Source organism: Cajanus cajan, chromosome 3 (assembly GCF_000230855.2).
Source record: "Cajanus cajan strain Asha chromosome 3, NIPB_CcT2T_4, whole genome shotgun sequence".
NCBI lineage: Eukaryota > Viridiplantae > Streptophyta > Magnoliopsida > Fabales > Fabaceae > Cajanus > Cajanus cajan.
This window is the reverse complement of record NC_138519.1, coordinates 11,690,424-11,700,102: the sequence shown is the minus strand read 5'-3', so window position 1 is coordinate 11,700,102 and position 9,679 is coordinate 11,690,424. Positions and strand designations below refer to the sequence as shown.

General features: G+C 33.1%; 1 long non-coding RNA gene across 1 annotated transcript; it reads right to left on the bottom strand.

The window, feature by feature from the left end:
- On the bottom strand, window positions 1-1,429 carry LOC145956505 (uncharacterized). The gene is made up of 2 exons (XR_014432768.1): window positions 353-1,429; window positions 1-137 (listed from the first exon to the last, which is right to left on the bottom strand). It is a non-coding gene; the product is annotated as an uncharacterized LOC145956505 (long non-coding RNA).
- Between the last annotated feature and the right edge of the window lie 8,250 nt (window positions 1,430-9,679).

Below are 9,679 nucleotides of genomic sequence, written 5' to 3'. Positions count from 1 at the left end.
TTTAAGACTATTTTATCATATTTGTAAGAGTTTAATTTATATTCTGCAATGAGATCTATCCTAAGATAATCTTTGCTTGGTATTCACCATAATACTAAGCAAAATCTTGGGTCTTACTACACGAAGTTGCAAACAAACTGCAAAGTAGAAAATAACCATTAGTCATTTCTGCAGTACGTTTTAATTAAAAAAACACAAAAACGTTCACTGAAAAGAAATAGTATACAAATGAATTTTCTATCATCACACTTGCAAAACAAATCATATTTGAAACTAAACAACTAATTCAAGACTTGTTGAATGCGATAATTAATTTAAACATAATAAAAGGAGGACAAAGTAGGAGAATTACCAGGTGATCATCCTTGGTTACTAAATCCATCTATCGTCAACATAAATGCAAGACTTGTTGTGAAGCTTGTTTCCACGGATAAAGTTGACAACCTCAGGTGAAGCCAGCCTGTCAAAAACAACAAGGAAGGCAGAGAGGAACGCAAGTGTTTAATTAGTGTTAATATTTTTATTTATCAAATGCTTTAATTAGTGTTAATATTTTGTTTACAACTGTGCAAGTGCAAGGGGTAAATGGGTTTTGATATTTTCTATTCAGTTATTGCCACGAAAGTTATATTGACTGCTGGTACTAACAATTATTTTCTTCAACTAAAATTATTTTCTTATCACCAATTATATTCTTCAACCCACCCAGAAACCTGTCAGAACAATATATATTTCCTCAGTTTACTAACAACCTTCCATCAACTTAAGGCATATCTAGAATTTCAACTATCGCTTAGAACTAATAAATCTTGAATAGTTCAATTTAAAACTTCATCTCTTTGTTTTGTCCATCCTGACCAAAGGTTTTTAATTACTCCATGTTACATTCACAAAACCACAAAACAAAGGCCATATGTGTACGGAACATTTGTCCTGGCATGACTATAAGTTTAAAACAATACTATCATATATATAAAATAAAAAATAATATAATAAAATAAAATAAGAACTATCATAATATTTATATTTGTTATCTATCGATGTTTGTGTCAATAATAATAATGTCTTCTCATCTCATCCTCTTATCATAAGCGATTCAACTTAACTAGTAATGTCTCAAAAACAGGAATTGATATTTATACCAATATTTTTTTTTTTTCCTTTTGATCATTATAAATTAGGAGAAAAATCAATATATTATTTTGGCATATAAGAATTACATGCGGCATCCCAAATCATACAGCATCTACTGTGTGTTTTCGTTTTGTTAGTATTGGCAATCTTTAAATTGTACGTATCAAAAGAACCTTCACAATTGAAGGTTATAACCAATTGGGAGCTAACAAATAACAACACTACTCCCACTAATGTAAAGTGTAAAACATTTTCAATTGAGTACTGTATTAATAAGCTTTTCAATTTAGGGTTTATGAAAATAAAAATATTTAATGAAACACCTGTATTTTAAAGCATAAAAAATATAATTGGATAAAAATTTTAACTGAAACTAAATTCAAATTTAAAAATTAAAAGCAACATTTATTTAAAAAAATTAATAAAACATATATTATTTTTAAAAGAGAATATTATTTTTTTTACAGGTAAAAAAGTAATTTATTCCCAAATAATTACATTATATTCAAATACGTTCAAAGTGTGAATTAATAAATTTTATTTTAATTTTTTATTTTAAAAATTTTTTAATTAATATTTGTGATGATAATTGTTAATTATTGACTTATCTTGTTAATGATCCTCATAGTTTGAAAAAAAGTAAACTCCCATGTTCTAATCCCTATAAAAGTAAGAAACTGAAGCAAAAGCAAAGTCACCACACATCATAATTTTTGTCCTTATTCTTTGTTATTATTTACAATGAAGAGACTACTCAATGCCAGAAAGTTCGAGTCTTTAAAGGAAATTTTTAAGGTTCAATCTATTATGGAAACATTTAAACACACAACTTTATTGTTAAACATCATAAATGATATAGAGTAAATGTTAGTTTATGGGACAATATGTTTCATTTGGTTGAACAACATCTTATTACGCTAGCGCCTACACTTCCTCTAATAAAAAAAATACATTTTCTTTTAAAAAAAAATTTCTATTTATTATCATTAAAATATTAAAGCTTGAATGATTCAAAATTGTCTTTTAATTTAACAAAAGTTATTGAAATTAAAAGATATAAGGAAAGAAAATTAGAGAAGATAAAAGAAATTCTTTTTTTGAATTCATTCATTATTTGGAGAATATTACTGACTATACCTATAGTAATTGTGATTACCAAAATTAGTTTATATTCGACATTTAGAGCTTTATAATCAACGCAACAACACCAACTGCCATCCTTTTTCTTCACAAGGAGGACGAGGAAAGAAAATAGACTCTAGCTTAGTTGAATCATGTTAAATTCAAGCATGGTGGTAACTTATTTCTCTAATTCAGTTATTTTTTTAAAGACACACATTAACAGGGGTAGTGTTTGGGAGGAGGTGTATATGGTGGGCAATGTTACGGTGGGGTGGAAGTTGGTAAAGTTCATGGAAGAGGGTGTCGAATTGGGTACGCAGGGATTCAAGGGTTGGGTGTGGTAGAGTCGTGGTAGAAATGGAAGGGTTGGGGAGATGAGGTTTTGGGTCAAGTAAAATGGCTAAGTGAAATAGGGTTGAGGCAACATGTGTCTAGAAATGTCATTTGGTTTGTTGGGTTGAGGCGAGTGGTACATCAGCATGTAACACCATAGGATAGGCATGCACTTAAATTGTATGGAAAAAGAAGTGTAATCTATAGTAACTAAACCAAGATCCTTAAGCCATTTTTCTGGTATTGTGTCTAGTCATGGTGAAAGGGCAGGTCGCACTGGTTGGTAGGATACTAATGGTTATTAGATAATCTTAAATTTTAGAGATATCTGAGTTAGTTATTCTGAACTATTTGTTTAGTCTGTTGAGTTATTTGTTTCATTTTAGATAAGATAGTTTTTGATAAGATTTGTTTTGATAAGATATTTTGTTATCGTCTTGTTAATTCAGTACGTTGTACAATGGCTATTTAAAGGCCATCTCTTATTCAATAAAAGCACAGTGAGTTGCTACGTTCACCCAAATATTAGTATTAGTTGTCTCTCTTATTTTCTACAAATTGGTATCAGAGCTTTATGCTCTGAGTGCCGAGTGTGAGAGGAAAACAGTGTGCGCCTGTGTGTGTGCTTTGAAAGAAGAAAGAGAGAGTAATGGCAAATGTTGTTAATGGAATGATTGTACCATAACTGTCAAAGAAAACCAATTATGACAATTGGTGTTTACAGATGAAGACCCTGTTGGGTTCCCAAAGTCTATGGGACATAGTGGAGAAGGGATTTCGAGAACCCGAGGAGGATGAAGACCAATCTGTGGCTCAGATTGCCACATTGAAAAAGACACGAGTAAAAGACAAATCGTGTGACACCCTCTACCCCAAAATCATTAATAAACATAAACTATATTTATAAAAGATTTTCATAGAATGATATAAAACAATAAGTATCATAAGGTAGAAGATGCACATTCATAAATTCATACACATAAATATCAAACTTAAGAAGTTATTATAAAACAAAGATTATAAATTAATCCCAGTAAAGGTGGCAGTGCCTCCTAGTTAGGAATCAACTTATAATTTATTAAATTACACAAGAAAAGAAAATGTTTTTAGAACAAGAAAGACATCAGAGAAATCCTAGCTAAACCCGATGTCACATCCTATCAGAGCATGCCCCAAGAAGCTTTTAGGCCTCATCACCAACATCCTCATGATGATGATTACCTGCAACATAAATTTAAACATATACAAAAAAAAAAATAACAAGGGAGTGAGAAACATCTCACTCAGTTGTAGATGAAGAAATAAAAGTTAAATAGCACACACACATATAATCATTATCATATATAATTATTTATCATGCAATGATGTCATAGACTCAACTCATAAATATATGCATGTGGCGCCATACGGAAGTTCACATATCATCATTGGTGACCCTAAGGCACACCTAGTTAGCATATCGTGGGTGACCCAAAGGAACACCTGGTTACATCATTGGTGACCCAAAGGCACACCTTGTTAGCATATCATGGGTGACCCAAAGGTACACCTTGTTAGTCGTGGGTATGCGGCCTCAGCGGCACACCTGGAGTATATATGCATATGATGCATGTCATACAATCATAAACTTAACATTTAACATGTTACAGAATTTCCTATAATATACCATATCATAAGCATAATTCATACTTATATTATATTTTATTAATCCAATAGTCCAAAGGTCCAATAATTCAATAGTCCCATAGTCCAAAGGTTCAATAGTCCAATAGTCCATTGTCCAACAGTCCAACAGTTCAATAGTCCAAGGTCATTAAGTCAAGGGTCCAATAGTTCAAAGGTCTTTAGGGATCATATAATTTATATTTCCTGGTATAATTATATCCTTAAGTAAAATAGGAAGCTTAATGAAAATAAGGAGGCTCGGCCTTCCATTTAGATAATAAGTCTTAATTTATAAGTTAATAGGAGGCTTAGTCTTCCATTCAATGAATATTTTAGAATAGTAAAAGTGAAGTTATCCATTAATTATAATTATTAATTACCGCAACAAGAAAATCAAGTAGTACAAACAAAACACAGTAATAATATATATTCAAATAATCAAACAACAGACAAGGGATCGGGAGCCAATCCAACAAACAGACTATTTAACAATTATTTCTACACCCCCAAGCAAGGTTTCCCACTCCCCCCTTACCTGGATAAATAGGAATTTGGGCAGAATCTCCTCTCTTTCTCCTTAAACCGGAACCGGAACTAGAGCAGAACCTTCTCTATTCTCCTCCTCTTTTCACAACCTAGGCAGAACCTTCTCTCTTATTTTCTCTTTCTATCTCTCTAGAATTCCTTCTCTCTAAACTTTTCTTCTCTCTAGTTATGAATTTTCAAAATCCTTAGGTCCCTATTTATAGAAATTTTGAAGTTACTATGCACTATGCACTATTCATTAAAATAATAATATAATTACTATTCATGAATAGTAAAATACTATTCATCCAAATAATTTGAGTTTTTACGTAAGTGCTTACGTTTTTTTCAAAATTACTATTCATATGAATAGTAAAATACTATTCATAAATACGTATACATAAATAGTAAAATACGTATATGTAAATAGTAAAATACATATACATGAATAGTAAAATACGGGAATAAAATACTTATTCACATAATAAATAACTCTTTTCATTTGAATAAAATTTTGGGATATTACAAATCGGCTTTGTATTTTTTGTACAATGTCGTGGATGAATCAGGTTTCGAGAAGATTGCAAACGTTGCATCTTCAAAGGAAGCATGGAAGATCTTGGAGGTTGCGCACAGAGGTAACCACCGTGTCAGACAGATCCGACTTTAAACTCTCCGAGGAGAGTTTGAGTGTTTGAAGATGGAGGATATCCGAGTACATAACTCAGGTGGAGAAGTTGGCTAATCAACTCGGAAGGAATGGGGAGTCAATGCTAGCAAGTAGAATTGTGGAGAAAATCTTGAGATCATTAACGGATGATTTCGAGAGCATTGCATGCGTAATTGAGGAATCAAAGGACTTGTCAATTCTCTCAGTGGAAGAGCTCGCTGGGTCACTCGAAGCCCACGAACAAAGGAGGAGGAAGATGAAGGATACTCTTGATCAAGCATTACAGGCGCAACTTGATTTGAATGAAACTCGGAACACCCATGGCCGAAGATCAAGTGGTCAAGGACGAGGTAAAGGACGAGGTAGAGGACGAGGTGATCATGAAGGTAGACAAGGACGAGGTGATCGTAGTCAAGGAAGTCAGCCAAGGTCGGAGGTGGAATGTTATAAGTGTGGCAAACACGGCCACTACGCAAAGGAATGTGGACAAGGACGAGGTGATCGTAGCCAAGGAAGTCAGCCAAGGTCGGAGGTGAAATGTTATAAGTGTGGCAAACACGGCCACTACGCAAAGGAATGCAGATCGGAAAATTGCTACAATTGTGACAAATACGGTCACATAGCAAAGTATTGCCGAGCTAAAAGTCGAAGTGAAAACAAAGAGAAGAATCTTCTCACAAAAGAAGAGGACGAGGAAGCAGGAATTTTGATGATGATGTAGAGCTCGGAGACCAAGCTACGTCCAAGCTGTGCCTCCGAGGTTGAGCTAAACTTGAGTTGCGTAGAGAGATCAGTAGTTGAGCTTCCAAGCTCAGATGAGAAGTCAGAGGCTGAGCTTGATTCGGGTTGCTTAAACAACTTAGTCTGGTATTTGGACACTGGAGCGAGCAATCATATGTGTGGAGAAGAAAGTTTCTTCAACGAACTCATCAAGGTGAAGGCTGGATTCGTGTCATTTGGGGATGATTCCAAGGTGGCGATAAAAGGGCATGGAACCATCAAGCATATGCAGAAGGATGGACGAGTTGGAGAAATAAGGAATTTCTACTACGTTCTCGAGCTTAAGAGCAACATCTTAAGCATGGGGTAGATGATGAAGAAAGGCAACTCGGTTCTGATGAAGGATCGAGTACTTTATTTGAAGGACAAGCATGATCGTTTAGTAGCCCGAGTAGAGATGAAAAAGAATCGGATGTATAGACTGGAGCTGAACATCATTCAAAATAAGTGCTTAAAGCTGGACGTGAAGGATGAAGCCATGATGTGGCATTTTTGTTTTGGGAATTTAAACTTTGGAGGCTTGGCCTACAAATTGTACAACCCTATTACAGGCAAAATTCTGGTAAGTCGAGATGTCCAGGTAGATGAGGAAAGTGAGCGGAGCTGGAATAACTCTGAAAAGACTTTGGGGAGCTCGAACTCTAAGAGAAAGAGCTCAGAGATGATAGGAAGAAGCTCGGATAGGACCAATGAGCATTCCGAGGAAGATGATGAACCTGAGCAGCTTAGAACTCGGACCAAGACATCTACAATTCCACTGACGAGTTACATGTAGTATGTCTATTGACAGGAACAGAAGATATAAAATTTGAAGAGGTTGTACTTGATGAGAGATGGAAGAAAGCAATGGATGAGGAGATCGGATCAATTGAGAAGAGTGAGACGCGGAAGCTGATAGATTTATCCACAGGAACTCGACCAATTGGTTTGAAGTGGGTATACAAAAGGAAGACAAATGAAAATGGCGAAGTGGAGCGTTACAAAGCTCGTCTTGTGGTGAAGGGTTATAGATAGCAGAAAGCATTAAAGAGGATACTAAGGTATGTGAAAGGGACGATGTCATTTGGACTGTGTTTCACTAAGTCGGACAACTACCGACTTATTGGATACTTGGACAGTGATTGGTGTGGAGATGTGGATGATCAGAAAAGCACAGCTGGTTACGTATTCTTCATGGGAAACACGGCTTTCACTTGGCTATCAAAGAAACAACCAATTGTAGCTCTATCAACGTGTGAAGCCAAGTATGTAGCAGCATCTTGGAGTGTCCAACATGCAGTTTGGCTTGGAACCTTGCTAAGCAAACTGGAGATTATGAAAGCTAAGAAAATATTGATCCGAGTAGATAATAGGTCGGCAATCGAGTTAGCCAAGAATCCAATCAATCACGAAAGAAGTAAGCACATTGACGTCCGATTTCATTTCATCAAGGAGAAAGTGAAAGAAGGAAGCGTGGAGCTCGAACACGTAGGAAGTAAAGAGCAAGTAGCTGATATCTTTACAAAACCATTGCCTGCAACAACATTTTAGGAGCTAAGGAAGTTACTTGGAATGAAAGAAGAAGGAGAAATTTAAGCTTATGGGGGAGTTTTGTTAGATAATCATAAATTTTAGAGATATCAGAGTTAGTTATTCTAAACTGTTTGTTTAGTCTGTTGAGTTATTTGTTTCATTTTAGATAAAAATAGTTTTTGATAAGATTTGTTTTGATAAGATATTTTGTTATCGTCTTGTTAATTCGGTACATTGTACAATGGCTATTTAAAGGTTATTTCTTATTCAATAAAAATACAGTGAATTACTACGTTCACACAATTTTTAGTATTACTCGTCTCTTATTATTCTACAATGGCTAGTATAATGCTAAAGAAGGAATAGTTTGCTAATTCTCTACCATTTTCATTCATTTCTGCATTGTTTATACAAAATGTTGGTAATTCTTCGCTCAACTCAATTTAGGGAAAAGGAATCTAGTACAATGAAAATAATGCATGTGACATTTACAACCAAATAATATCGTAATAGTATCTTATCCATCCTGAGTGACTATAACCAATTACACAAAGTGAGGAAGGTATGTGGGCCTCTTGATTCTCCTCTTGGGCCTAGTAACTAGGTATGGATTGTTATCAGAATCCTACATCTATTATGTTAGATTTAACTTCTTTCCACAATTCTAGCTTCTTGCAAGTCGGTCTTATCACCATGTCCCTATCATCCTAGGAATTAAGTTTTGTCCCTTTTTTCACTTCTTAAAGTGCTTTGAGATTTGTTGCCTGTCATGGACCTTTGATTGCATGGAGCTTTTAAGATTAGTTATCTAAAGTCATTTTATTTATATGATATTTCTTTATTATCCTCATAATCACCATCTTCTTGTTCCGTAATTGTTTCATCTTAGTCCTTTTCTTGGTCTCGCATTTCTTTTTCAAGTTTTATTGGATCCAACTGTCTAGTTTCCCAAATCTAAGGAGCTTGTACAATAATTGTTGTTCTCCGATAAAATTTAGAGTTATTAATGGCAATAAAAACATATGTGATCTGTATAGAGGATAAATAGTTTGTTGTTAAAGGATAATGATACAACATTATCACAATGTATTTGGAAAGGAAGACGTATCTCTAGAAAACTAGAGATAGGTGGATAAAGATATTTTAATTCAAAAAAGTGATAAAAAAAAATTGTATAAAAAATTTACACTTTTTCAAATAGTGAAGTAACAAACCACAAATAGTACTTTACGAGGAGTCAAAAGGTTAAACTCATAAAATTATATAGTGGTTCGTAGAAGTAGTAAGTTTATGAGCTTTTAAGGTTTGATCTATCAAGGGAAACAATTAAACACACAACTTCATTGTTAAAAATCATAAATGAAGTTGAACAACATCTATTAGAGTTAATACCTTATAGTGTGTTTGAATGGAGAATTTAAATAGACTAATTCATTTGTTTGAAGAATTTTAAATTCTTTGAGGTGAAATACCTTGTTTGGATGGAGAATTTATAAAGAATTTGAAATTCAAGCATGTATGAAATTTCTTGAAATAGAATTTCAAATACTTCTAAAAAAGTAAGAATTTGAAATTTTTCATATTTTTTTTCTTATTTCACTTATATATTTTATCTTATTTCTTATCTCTTCATGTTTTTAATTATTGAATATTCAAAAACATTTTTAAAATTATTAAATATTATCTAATATTAATTTTAAAATTATTAAATATAAAAAATTAGCTAATATTTATTTTTATATAATTTAATTTAAAAATTTTAACATATAAATATATTTTGAAAATTAATTTTATCATGGTAGAATCAAATTATATTTTCTCTTAAAAAATTTCTGTTATCATTAAAATATGAAAGTTTGAGAAATTTGAGATTGTCTTTTAAATTTAATTAAAGTTATAGAAATTAAAAGATAAAAAAGAAGAAAACTAGAGAAGATA